The following is a 14,352-nucleotide window of genomic DNA, read 5'->3' on the forward strand; positions in this document are numbered from 1 at the left end:
TACATGCACCAAATTTGATAGCTGTATGTCAAATGACCTGGCCTGTAGAGCGCCAACACACACACACACACATTGAGCTTTATTATAAGTATAGATTAAATAATTGCCATTCCTTAAAAGAAAGATACGAGACCTTCATTCCATCGGTTGAAATTAGTTTACTTTTTGCTAATAATTACAATAATAATATTTTATTTATCGTTTTTTTAGCATAAAGTTTATAGCAAGTCATACTATCAACAAATTGTGACACGCGGAAATGTTGAAAACAGGACAAGTATTCGTATCTAGAACTACTAAATTTATTATATAATTATTTCTTAAGTAGTAAATGCTCATTAATCAAAATTTTGAAAATTTTAAACATATTTTAATTAAAAAAAAAATTTTAACAATTTTTTTACTTAAAACTTTCAGAGCAGAATTTTATATAAGAATCGTTTTTTATGCTAATTTTAAACTAAAAAAAATTCAGTGATATCAATTTTATTTATTCTTATTTTTTTATCTCCTATGTTAATAAATTTTAGAAGTATTTTTTTTGGCATATTTCACAACAATTCTTTTCATTATTCAATTTTATTTCCGTACGAGTTTTTTTCTCTAATTTCTAAATGATTTCTAAAAACATTTTAAAATATATTTCCTCATAATATTTCACATTGGTTTAATTATTGGATTTATAACTCACACATATTTGTTTTCTGTATGGGCATATCTCCTGCAGTATAATCAAGAGTAAATTTTTAAAAATAAAATAAGGATAGATGAATCAAGACAACTGATCCTGCTCTAATGTTTTGGACTATAAATTCCAAACTTTTAAAAATTATTTAAACCATGCCATCAGAACTTGGTTATTGTTTAATAGTTAAAGAACAACAAAGATAATAATGACAACATTCTGTTTACTATCTCTAAATTTTAAGCCCATTTATCTAGACTAATTAACTAGATATATGTGGGTATATATGTATGGGTACTTGTGGATACCTGAAACAGAAAAACCAGTCTCTCAAGTCAAACAGTAGTTTGATATTGCCAAATTTTTTTCATACAAGTCGCTTTTGGCCACCAGCTGTTTCGCAGGACGTATTAGTTACATCTAATTTCAGATATAACTTTACGTCTATGATTTCGTCAAACTTCCAGACATTAATACCGTGTTATTTTGGTTGTATTACATACGTTCTGCTTATTGTGTACATGAATTTTTTAATGAAAACTAGTCCTTACCTTAGTCATTACCTTATTAAAAATGTAAATCTCTATTTCCTCTATCTTATAAATTTGGAAGTATTGTGTTCAACGGATACTAATATATTTACATACTATCTTTTACATTTCATAAAAATGATTAATTTCACGAAGTTTTAATATAAGTCTAAAGAATAAAGTCTAATGAATGTTTTTATATATTACAATAGTATAAAACAAGAAAATCCTTGTTGGGAAGCACGTTTAAATTCAGAATCAATTTTTATTGTTTTAATTCGATCGGTTTTATTCCGTTTTACCTTATAGGCCTTATATAATTAGAAACTAACGTTCATTTGCTAGACGACATTTATACATAAAAAAAGACTTTAGAATTCCTTATTATAAGGTAACAAAATATGCTGAAATAAATTTTAAATGCCATTAAATATTAAATATTTCAGAGTGAACATTTTAGGAAAAGTTTTTTTTAAGTACACATTATTTGAAATTAATTATATAAATGAAAAAGCAATGATAGGGAAATACAAATGGGTGTACCAGAGATATATCTCGATAAAATGTCCCTTAAAAATATAGTTGCAACATTTCTAGATAAGAATAGGACAAAAGAGATAATAAAATTAAATCGAATCTCTAAATCGTTTGGCTCCGCGCGTTATCTGTCGAAGTGAATAATTCATTCCGCCAAAAGTAAAAGCAATTTCGTGAGCCAATCAATTTTTAATTAGGTTTGCTCTATCTATAGTACGCTTCTTTGTTGGGATCTTTTATCTGCAGGAAAAATACTTTTACAGCGATCCGACAAAGCCTAGGGATATTACACGGTTCGTCGTCTCATTCTATTCATTTCAATCACGCTCTATTCATTTATCTAGACAAAAGAATTGATATTTTTCTTTTCAACTTTTTTCTAATTTCATTGTTGAAGCCATACTTCTTTAGATGCTTTGAAGGGTGAACTTATTATTAGAAGTTTAGTTCATGATAGAAGATACGCGTCGAATCTCAAAAGAACGACAGTGTAAAATTACAGCTCAGTCAAATTGTAGTTTGATATTAAAAAAAAATCAGTAATTTTATTAGTTTCTGTTGTTCAGTTGGTGATCCAAAGCAGGAGTCTAATTTTACACTTGGCTATTTAACCAGAAAAAGGGTGAGGAGTAAAAAATATTTATTTTCTAATACTTATACTTATTTTCTGCGTTTAAATAAAAAGATATTAAATTAAGAAGGAAATTTGAAATAAAATTGTTGGTATTAAAAAGTCTAGTAAAAGAAATTGCCGAATGTCATGATAGCTTAATTAATTCAAAAGTAAATTTAACAAACGTTTTAGCATTATATATATAGCAATTAAATATATACATATATATATATATAGTGGTGGCCAAATTTGTGGACACTTTTGAAATGTTTTATATTTTCAAACTTTGTATGTTTATAGAAAATATTGCGTTTCACAAAATGCAAAGTCTTGTATATCATTTTAAAGAGAATTTAATACTGATTTCAATACAAAAAAAAATTCAAATATTTATAATACAAAAAAAGTTGAGCGGCAATAATTATCGGCATACATTAGATGCTGATGACTGCAGTGAATTGTCAGCAGGGTAGCCTTTATATTTTATTACAGCTTCATACTGATGTTCCATTGAGCTGACGAGAGTTTTAAGCTCTTCCTTTGTTGTTGCATGATGCCAGGAAACAATTATTTCAATTTATCAATATATTCTCTTTTATTTGATGAACGCTTCATATGTACAAGAGTTTTCAAACGGTGCCATAAGTTCTCAAAGGGATTGAGGTCAGGACGGTTTCGCGGCCATAATAACAATTTAATGCTCTTTGTACTAAAACACTTTTTCGATATTTTTGCTGTATGGCAAGGAGCTGAATCTTGCTGAGAAAAAGATGATGCGTTGTAGAAAAAGAGATCACTGATGGAAGGCATAAGTTTTGTCTCTAGAATAGTGTAAGTGTTTTTTCTTGCATATAGAGTCCCATCGATAACATGAAAGCGGCCAATACAGTCTGCTGACATGCATTACGCTAACTGAATTGTTCACAGTTGCCTGAATGCAGTTAGGTCGTAGTTCTCCGTCTATTCTACGTCTATATATACACACATTACTTTAATACACATTTTCGCTCATCACTACCAAATAACAGCATCTTTGGTAAATAACGCCATCAGCAAGGCAAGGAATTCTACGTCTCGAGGAATTCTACCTCTTAGTCCAACATCACTTAGTCCATGATCACTAGTCTTATATAATATGGAATTTCTGGCCACGCGCGTGGCCAGATATTCAATACACGTGGTGACCTTTGACAAGGGCACCGAAAGTATCATTTTCCCTGTGAAGTAGAATTGATTCCGCCGTGATTTTTACACAGCTTCATGCGTGAAATGGTATCAGGAAACAAGAAAACACTTTGGAATCATCCCGCCATGGGCTGAATTGGGCAAAAAATTTAGGAAATTAATTTAGATTAAATTAGATATTAATATATAATGTAAAATTTAAAAGAATACTAAAATTTTACTAATTTTTATAAATTTTAAATAATATTAAATTTTAAAGGATATTAAAATTTTAATGCTCTTAGAATAAATTAAGATTCTATCTAACTTTAAAAGAAACAAAGCTTCATTTTTCAATTTAAATTCCTTCAAACAGAAAGCTCATTACTGCTGAAAATCCTTAAAATATTCTCTTTCAGCTTTACCAAAAAGCATTTCTAATGAGCAAACATTTAATTTTAAAAGATGCGGGTTTATTTGCATAAATAGATCAATAAATGGAATTTTCCCTTCCACTTATTGAGGGTGGAGATCCTCTTTTCTTTATTTTATAATAGCGTTCGAAAATGGAGGGTGGTAGTGGTTTGGAAGGAAGGATGTTATCGATGATGAGGTTCCTAAGGAGTCATGGGCTTTGTTATGAAATAAAAATTGGTAAAATTGGTAAATCGGTGATTGAGGAATTATCAAAGTTTTCCTCCTCAAAGAACGTACAATGAAAGAGGGTTTTTGAGAACTTTGACGTTTTGCCTTTGTCGACCAGCTTATTCGATTAGAATGCTAGTTCATTATTAAATTATTAATGCTTAATATATTTATTAAAATTTCCCGTTGTTATTCAATAAGACTGACAAATAGGAATGATTGATAATCATAATTATTGACTATCAGGATTTATCAGTTATTTCATAGATTTGCTATTTATTTCATGAAATAACTGATCATTATTTATCTATTATTTCACAGATTTTTCTAGTTATTTATATATTTTAAATAATGGATAATTATTTTTTATTATATTTTCATTTGCTAAAATTTACCTTTAGTTTTTAAAAAATTAAGGTCTTAAATAATTTTCAGGATAATTTAAGAATTTTCTTAATCTGTTTACCCCCCACCCACCCACCCACCCAAAAAACTAAAAGTTTTTATCGTCATTTTTCTTACATATGTGTATTCGAATATAGTTTATCCATCATTAGATGCATTAAGCATCACGGGTTATCAGACGGGGAAATTTTAATCAGATCGGTGGCATCACCATAATTGTAATCTGCTGCCTCGTTTGTTCTGCATGACCTGTCCTCCTATTCTCATCGCCCTATCAACAAATGTACTGATCTTTATGACTCGAACCTATTCCTATGTGATCCATTATAACATCTTAGTTTATAACCATTTTTTTTCAGTTGGGAGATACGTGCGACGTTTTAAAAGGCACGAAAGAAATTGTGAATTCCCATTTTGTTATTTCCTTACATTTTTGTTTTATTTACAAATAAACTACAATATAAAATTTATTTACAAATTTTAAAATTATCGTCTTCAGACTTTTAAAAATATTTCTTTTGCCAGTTTGTTTCTCTTATATCGCAAAGGTTTCACATTTTAAAACATTTTTTCATATTGTTTCTCATTTATGTAAAAAAAAGATTAATAACACATTGAATCAGATAAAGAAACCTATTATTTTTCATATTGGTAATATTTTTTAATTCAAAAGAGTAATCTTTAAAATTATTGATTTTTTTTTAAAAAAATGAAGATATTGGAAGTCCTTTTTAAAAAATAAAGCAACATTTCAAATTTGATTTTAAAAAAATAAGCAGATAATTGGGAACAAAATATATCGCAGTGGAAATGGATTTGTCTTGACAAACAGGACGCACGAGCCCAGGAAATATTAACCGGGGAAAAACATTCGTCATAGACGAAGTGGAAGAAAAATTCTTGGAAATCCAGATATTATTGATTACTTTGCAAAGAATATATAGCTCTGGCCATGTTTGCAGACATATATGAATTTCGTTTTCAGAATAGTTCGTATAAGGCATTATATTTAAAAATATGAGTAAAAAATTTTTTAAGATGTTTGAAAGCAGCATTTTTTTTTATCGTTTGCAAATCACAGTAAAGAAAATTAGTTTATCTCCTTTCTCGAACACAGAATCAAGAATTCTATTCGATGAATTAAATTTTTTATACCGCGATCCAAATTTTATTGAACTTGCATAAATAAAAAAATTAAATAAAAACTAAACTTAAAAATTCTTTTGTAATATCATAATTAATTTGAATAATATGAAATTTTCTAAATAGATAAAGAATATAATTCCTATTTATCTGTCAAGAATGATCATAGACTGACTTTGTTGAAAATTCGGATGTCTTGTAAATAAAGAAATTAGACTTCATGCAGTTTAAAATCTAATAAAAACTCTAACTTAAATTAATAATAAATAAATAAATCTATTAATATTAATAAATCATTCTAGCAAAAGTTCTACAATGTTTTAAAAGGAAGAAAATTTGTTTTCTATTCTATTTTTTAATGCTGTGATCTATTAATTCTCAAATTTGATACCAGATGGAGCCCTTTGCATGAAATGAAAATGCAATTTAATTCATGATTAACTAATTATTAAGCTCTGCATATTACAATTGTATATTATCTTTAAGTTTGCACAAAATTTAAGTCTCTTGTTCAGTAGTAAATAAGTAAAAAAATCTATTGCAAAATTACATTTTTACAAGCTTGAAAAAAATCAAGTTAAATAAAAATATTTGAAAACTAAAATTTATAAAATTTTTGCATATTTACATAAAATATTTAGAATAAATATAAAGTGCATAAATTATGGAATAAATAAAAGAAATTAATTTGGTTTCTTGAAATTAAATTTATAAGCAAAAAAGCTTCATGTTTTCAAAAAATTACATTGGGAAATTATTTCAAATGTTTCTTTGATCTCAAAAAAAAACATGTATCTAGGAAATATAATATTTTTTCATTAAATAGCTTAGAACTCTTACCAATGATTGAAATTTAAACAAAATTTCTATCAGTAAGTATTAGACATTACAACAATAGTTGTTAAAAATTCGAAAATACAGGTGTATGTATGTTTTAATTAATATTTGAATGCTATATTTTTAATTATTAAACGCCATTTTTTTTCTTATGGTATCACTGTCTGTTTTATTTTTTAATCGTACGTTTAAGATAACAGGGCGCGATATATTTTACTTTATAGTTAGTTTTGCTTTATAGTTTTTGAATGAAAATAACGTCAGCTGAAATAATATTCCAAATGAGCTGTTTGCATGAAACAACTAGTTTCGCCACATTTAGCGATTTCTGACCTATTCCATAAATTGTTAGGAATGTCATGCTTTCTTTTAATGGCAAATTATGAAATGAAAATTTTTCAAATGCACTTTAGTATTCGGGATGTTAAATAAGTTTAGAGATTATAGAGAGATTTGCGATGTTCTTTTAATTAATGAGAATTCTAAATAACTATTTAATAATAATTCTAAATAATGTAATTTAATTAATGAGAATTCTAAATAAGATAATAATTAGACGGAGAAAGGCGCTATTTATATCAAAACACGATTTCTCCCTATTTTGAATAACTCTATCCGAATATATTTTTTCCACCGAAGGCAAAAATATATCATCTGACAAAAGTTAAAATAATGAATTCACCAAATTTCTTCTTAAACCAAATTGTTTGTTCGCTTGTTTTAATTGTTAAATATCCATATGAATGTTTTGAATTCAATTTATTATTTGTGTGAAATAAGAAAAAAATAGAATTTTCCAAACAAAATTAAACCATCAGTATTTTCTCCGCAGAAAAGAAAAAAAGAAAAATGATTAAAAGAACTTTTGCTTCTTCCTCATTTTCATCATCATCATCTCGAAATGCCACTAGACAGCCGACACAACTATTTAATTTCCTTCTAAACATTACAAATAAAAAAATGAAAGAAATTGAACTTTATAATGCCTCCTTTAACAAACATCCGAGGAAAACTATTTCACGTCAAGAAAAAGAAAGAAGAGGCCAAATGCCACAGAATTCATTAAGTATGGAAAGCAGAGATCAGGTCAAATTATCATCCAGCGCAAATGAGATCATTGCCTAGCAACGGAAGAGCGTGGAACGCGGAGAACAAAAGTGTTCTGCCCAGAGAATATTTTGTAAAAGTTCACTTCGTGTTCATTAACAACAACAACAAATAAGGTTGCTATGGTGAAAAGCAGAACAATAAATTGGATCTGGATTGCTCATAATGACGACCTGGACAGGGACTGGGAATTGCTCCTAAGGAACAATGCTAAGCCTTTTTCTCGCTCAGCAATAAGTATGCATGGTCGGTTGATCTTTTCCTTTAGAATAATGGTCCCTGGTGTAATGCTGTCATTTAGAATAACACACTATGTATCTTTTAGACTGCTTGTTTAATACTTGAGAAATGGTATTTAGCTGTTCTGTCAGTTTAATTAAGTAATAATGTAGCTTGCCGCAGTTCTTTGCTTAAGCTCTGTTAATCACTGAAACTGACATTTAACAGTCTTGGTGACAGAATTACAAAGATAATGCAATTAATGAGAATTACCCGAGTATTTTATGTAAATGAAGTGCCTTATTTAATATTTATTTTTCAGAATTTGATACAATTATTTCATCCTGATAGAAACTTTGTAAAAATTTTGCTTATATTTGAAAGAGGTTATGAAAGATGTTCCATATGTATGAGCAATACAAGCAAGATCAACTGCAGATAAAGGTAGGAGATTCAAATTTTTTCTCAGATTATCTTTATGTTTACATGCTTATTTCTGAGTAGATAATCATAAAATATATGTTGTAAATATACTCTTTCAACATGTTTTCTGTTTATGTGTTGTTTTTTTCTGTCACAATAAGTGGAGAGTCTGAAAATTTCCTGGAAGCATATTTCAAAAGAGCACAATCATTTTGCAATCACCGGGCATTCTTAATTTCAAGCAATCGCGCTATAGATAAGTGTTCAGAAGGGGTGAATATTTTAATATTAAAAGAGCAAATATAAACAAATATTGTAAGGTTTTGGTTGTTGTTGTTTGAATCGTTTTTCATGGTACTTTTTGTGAATGCAATCCTAATGTGAATCCTAATGCAATTACAACTTTATCGTCAATGATATTTTTCCATTTGAGATACCAGGTTTCATGCTATCGTTGTTCCCAACAGCGTATATTAATCCATTTTATGTTGGTTTAAATTGAATTATCATTAATATTCAAGGCCTTAGCAGTATAAGCAATTCGTTGAATCATGATAAAATATTTTTATAATTTTAAATGTTTCCTTTTGAGATTTTAAATTTGATTGGCATTTTAACTACAAATATTATATCGCACACCTAGATCTAAACAGGTATTAACTCAAAAAAGCACTTTTTTCAGAAAAGACGAAAAACTGATCACTGTGTCCCTGTGCACTGCAGGAGTTTTCTGTATTGATTTATGCTTTATATATGCATCTAGAAGAAAGGTATTGTAGGAATCTTGTGTTTTAATCATGTTTTGGGGCTGAAAAGTAGATTTTTATAGTTATTTCCCTATTGCTTTATAATGTATGTATATTTGTTTCATTATTTTTAGTTGAGCCCTTGTTGGTGAATTTAGTTTTTAGTTGGCTTTCTTTTGAAAAGGCAACATAAATTTAAAATGTAATAGCATTTTGTATTATTTATAATTGGTCCAATTCATAGAGCTGTCTGTGGACCAGCAGTAGGGGTATATTGGAAGATAAATTAGCAAGAAAACACTAGAAATACTGAAATCAATCAATATTTGTTATTAATAATACCATAAAAATTAATGACAGTCTCTTATGTCCCATTTAATTATAAAAGTAATACTATGAAATAAAAGTTTCTTATAAATTTTAACTCAACATAAAAAAATATAGGAACCTGACGTTCTATAAAAAACAATTTTAAATGCACATAAAAAATCACATTTGATTTATATTTAAGTATGACCTTTCTCTGTTAATTCTTAATACTAGATTTTAATAATGTCATTATTACAGAATGATACTCAGGACTCTGTTAAAACTCAAAAACACTCAGAATTCTGAGGTCAACCAACCATAGCTATAAAACTGTTTTTGTACTTATTTGAATAAAGTTTTGAGTATCGTTGTGTACTATGGGCATGACAATAATCTATTAAGATAATCTTGATTTTTAACTTTAAGTAGATATTTTTTTATAATCTCTGCAGATATCGGCCAATTATTTGTCACTTGAAATAAATTCTCTTGTTGTTTGAGCTCTCAAGTGGTGAGATTCAATCCTTGGAATAGAATTTATAAAATCTATAACGCTCTGTTTAATTTGTGAGTCAATAATTGGACGTGTTTGCCTCTCAAATCGGCTTGAATAACTCCTGATTCCGTTTTCTTGGAAAGTGCTGTTTTTATCGCTTTATAGCTCAAGTCAAGAGTGGATTTGAAAAAGGGCTTGCATACTCTAATTTTGGATCCATTAACTTCAAAATAAAAGGCGGTGTTAATTGCTCTAAAATCTTGTGTGCTTGAGTATCGATATTTAGGTTTTATTTGTTGCTAGTCTCGTACTACAAATTATCTCTGTCTCTCAAGATTGCCGAGTCCCCAAAATGCATCAAAGAGCTGTTGTCCCATTTCATCGATCTTATCTTTGCATTTTAGCCGACATTTTTCTCCACAGGGTGGTCCAACTTTTCTCTGTGGAACTTGTTTCTTCGATTTCGAGAAAGACTGGTAGGCTTTGCGAGAATCTCTTAGCACTTTTGCAACTTTCGATTTCCACTTCGCTGGTTTACGTATTCTCTTTCTACTCCTTTCTTCTCTCTCCTCGGGCTTTTGGCAATTAGTTCCAGCAACCGTAACATTTTGAGGGTCTACTTGCTCACTATCATCTTCAGTGTCCAACGAACTATTAGATTTCGATGAATTCCAGCTGCTACTGCTAGTGCTGGACGACGTCAACGATGCAATAGAAGGTACGATTGGATGGAGTCTTACTTTTGTGAACCAATAGGAAATTAGGATCTTCATCGGAGTCTTCAAAATCACTTTCATCGCTTCGGATTGGTGAAATAAAGTAGTTTGATTCACCAGTCTTTTGTTGTTTAAACGTGCTCGGAATAGAGTTATTAACCACGGATAAAGTGGCATGAGTTTCTGTAGATGAGACTTCATCACTACTTGATGACATCTTCAAGTCATCTTCCAGAGTTGCATGTTGAGTAAATATGATAGGAGTGATATTGCCTTTTTTCCCTTTCTATTATTATATTTATTAATTATTTTATATTTATTAATTAACCATACACGTTTCAGTGTTTGTCTGAAATAGAAAATGTTTATTTCACTAAATTGTAGGATCCTGTGCGTCAAATAAATTTAAAAAGCCATCAATTTTCGATCTCATTAGCGATGTTGTAAAATTAGACTTGGTGGAGCTCATCTAAAGAGATCTAACTCAAAAATTAATCAGTAAAAAAGGTACAAACTATGTAATTGTTAAAATGAAAATAAAATTATATTCAGATGAAAAGACTCCAATCGCCAATAGCCAAAAAGGTAAATTTAACTTGTTTTTTAAAGAAATATAAGAGTTTCAAAAATGACTCAACGAAACAGACTCAACTATAAATTCAAAAATGTTTCAACAATACGGCAAGAATTCTAAATAAAAATAAAAACTTTACTCACCCTGACAGCAATACTGGTTCAACTCAGAATGTTGCATTAATTTACTCAGCACAAACCTTCAATATGGCGAGAACTCAAAAAAAAAAAAATACTGCTTCAAATTTCGACAACACGGGTACAACTCAAAATAACTCCAATTTGTTTACGACAGGCAAGTGCGCTCCGCTTGCAATACTGATTGCAACTAGAGATGTCCTGTTGCAGTGGAGAGAGAGCGAGGCTGGCTAATTCAACAAAAGGGGCATTTGTCGCTATCTAGTGTCGAATAGTGAAGATCATTTTTAAATCTCTTTTATTAGTTGGTAGGTATTGAAATAAGAAATTTGATGGTGTGCATAACTCAAAAATTAAGATTTTTGAGTTAGCTCCCTTTAGATCTAGGTGTGCGATATTTAAAATCTGATGGGTTCTCTTAGTGGGATATGTAAACTAGGTAACAAATATGTCAACTATGAGACATTGATTTAAGATATATTAAGACTTCGGATTATTATTAACAAATAGATGCGGAATGGTTTTATCTTCTGTAGCAAGTAAAAGAAGATAGAACAGACAAACTAACAGTGGTGAAGTCTCCAGAAAGTATTTATAACTTACTTCTTTTAAAATGCCTTATCAACAGAAATATTGCCTTTTATTTTTATGTATTTTGATAAAGATATTACTCAACGGCCAAGCTTCAGAATTTTCACTCGTTTTAGTATTTACTCTAATTACACATTTCAAATCAGAGATCGATGACAGTGATTTTCTAAAACTATGAGTGAAATCAGGCGATATTAACTCTTGAATAGACATGGTAAAGATCTTCAAATGCAGCATTTGTTTATATTCTTTCCCCTGTGTCTTACAGAAGTAGAACTGTGATTGCGTCGAACAATCGATGCCAACTAATTTTCTAAAACTATGACTAAAATCTGGAGACAATAATTCTTCAATAGACGCCGTAAAGATCTTAAAATGCATTATTTATTCATATTCTTGTTATTGCGTCTTACAAAAGCTGTGATTACGTCAAACGAAACTAGAACTACGATTGGTTAAAATTTAAGATACCGCCCCCTGTTTCAAGATAAATGTGTACTTGTGAAATATATGTCCCGGAATTTCCAACAAATTTCTCATCGTGCTGTATAGAAATCAAAAAGTGACGGGCGAAATGAATCAGCTCTAATTTGAAAGACAGTTTTTCACTGTTTGTGAAATGGGACGATAAACAACTTTATGCCATCGATTCATGGGGGGGGGGGCACCTTAAATATCTTTTCTTTTCTCAGGGTGAAAACTTTTAACCTCTTTGCCCGAAATGCTGCCAGCATCAGGCCTCTGCTGAACATATTCTGGACTGTTTAGGATTTCATTGGGGAGAAATTTATTCTTCTCCCTTCCTCGTTTTTGACTTTCTTCTTGTCAGCGGATTTTTGGATTTGGTCTGACTAAGTCAGACCATGGAGATTAGCAACAACAATGTCATCGATTTAAATATTGTGTTTTGCTTTATCCTAATTATCATAGTTCTTATAAAATACAGGAATGTAAAAAAAAAAAAAAAAAAAAATCGGAATTCTTCAAAACCTTAAATTTGAAATTTTGGGAGATTACTATATTTTTTTCTGTATAAACAAGTTAAAGTGACAATACACGTTAGAAAAGAAATACAATAGTTTCTCCCGAATAGTAAAGGAATATTTATAACTAGTGGAAATGGACTGTCCAAAGCTTTTCCACGCATTTTCTAATTAAGGTGTTATCCTGCTCATTCTGTATATAATTTTAAAATTTGCTTAAGGCTGTGAATACTTTGCATGGCAACTGCGAAGAACAATCACGAAATATGTCTGTTATTGTTTCTTATGGCACTTGCCATGGCCAAGCCCGCTGTTACGAAGACACCGATTTTAAAGCCGGAGGGGGGAGTGTCTCTCGTTCTTATAGTAGCGCCATCTAGGGCCAAGAGAACGACTTAGCTACACACACGTCACAATCCTTTTTACGTAGCGGGCTTCTTTTGCGCATTTCATTCACTCATCTGCAGATCGTAATTTAGAACTGAATGAGAGAACAATCACCCCTGATCCAGTACCCCCTGTGCTATTACTCCCGACATGGAGGACTTTGTGACCACGACAGATTTATACGCACGTCAGCTACCAAGCACGCGTGGAATCTTCGGCCGGCGGGGTTCGAACTCGTAACCTAATTGACGCGAATGCAACGCTTTGCCAACCAGGTTATCCCGGACCTCATCACGAAATATTGATCTCTGGAGTGAATTTAACATTTTTACTGAATCTATCATGTTATCCTTGGCGATTAATCACTCGCACGCAGTTAATAGTACCCAAAAATTAAATCTAAGTTATATATGCGTTTTTTTAAAGTCAATTAAAACCAAAATTTGGTACAGAATTGGGTTTATAATTACCAAATCTGATGTATTTGAGTCATCGCGTTTACATGCGTAGCACTACGTACCGATAGAAAGTCAACTCTTTAGCCTATCTGATTCCAAATTTGATATATATTTACACTTTCTATGTTAAATCTATGCACCAAATTTTAATCATCTAGTTCTCTTTGTTTTGTGGTTAGTGCGTTAACTCATATTCGGATAACTAATCGGATCGATTTCGAGTAAAGAGAGATAAAAAGCTCGAAAATTTAACGTAAAACCCATGTACCAAATTTATTCGTCTAGCATAAAGCGTTTTTGAGTTACTTCTGCTACCGACAAACAGACATAATGTCAAAAATGTGGTTTTCAAACAAACAGTTTTGAAAAATAAAGAATCTTCGAACTTTTGATTTCGGTTTTTTTTTGTTTTTTTTTTAAAGATTGCAATACTTTCTCTATATTTTGGTACTTCGTATACGAGAAAATAAAAATTAAAAAAAAAGCCTTTTGAAAAACTTGGAAAAACAATGACTTTTAACTGAAAATTTATTCTAGGCTTTTTTTTAAAAAAAATTCAAAAATTTTAGGCATATTGTTCACAGAATAAATAGCCTTTAAAGTGCAAAATATATCCAAACAAATATTTTAAAATAAAAATATAAACT

The sequence above is a fragment of the Argiope bruennichi genome, chromosome 9, assembly GCF_947563725.1.
Source record: "Argiope bruennichi chromosome 9, qqArgBrue1.1, whole genome shotgun sequence".
Lineage (NCBI taxonomy): Eukaryota > Metazoa > Arthropoda > Arachnida > Araneae > Araneidae > Argiope > Argiope bruennichi.